We start from the raw sequence: 432 nt of genomic DNA, 5'->3' as shown, positions 1-432 counted from the left end.
CGACCACACAGCCACGTCACTGGTTAATTAGTCACTGGAAGTGACCCGTTACTACAGTCTCTGAGCCTGCTAATGCTTTATTACTGCTGTGTTGATTACTGCAACTTTCCTTGATTGATTTTGCAACTGTTTGGTTACAAATGCCAAATGTATAAGCAATCCACATTATTTACAATATAAGAGTTCTAACAGTATAACAGTTAATGTTTACCTATAGAGGGCAGCAATTTTGCGTTCATTACGCTGTTTCGTGTCACTACTTGTTCGTCTTTCAATAAGCTACTTTCGTTTCAGTAGCTGCCTTTTCTTTCAGATGATTTGAGCTCTTCACGTTTGCAGTAGATACTCGTAAGATAAACAGTTGTTTATAATGACCAATAAAGGATCAAAAATGATGTTAACTAAATACATTATTGGGCATTCATAGACAGT

The sequence above is a fragment of the Brachyhypopomus gauderio genome, chromosome 17 (genome assembly GCF_052324685.1).
Source record: "Brachyhypopomus gauderio isolate BG-103 chromosome 17, BGAUD_0.2, whole genome shotgun sequence".
In the NCBI taxonomy this organism is placed as follows: domain Eukaryota; kingdom Metazoa; phylum Chordata; class Actinopteri; order Gymnotiformes; family Hypopomidae; genus Brachyhypopomus; species Brachyhypopomus gauderio.
The sequence above is the reverse complement of the archived record's forward strand: the minus strand, read 5'-3'. Positions refer to the sequence as shown.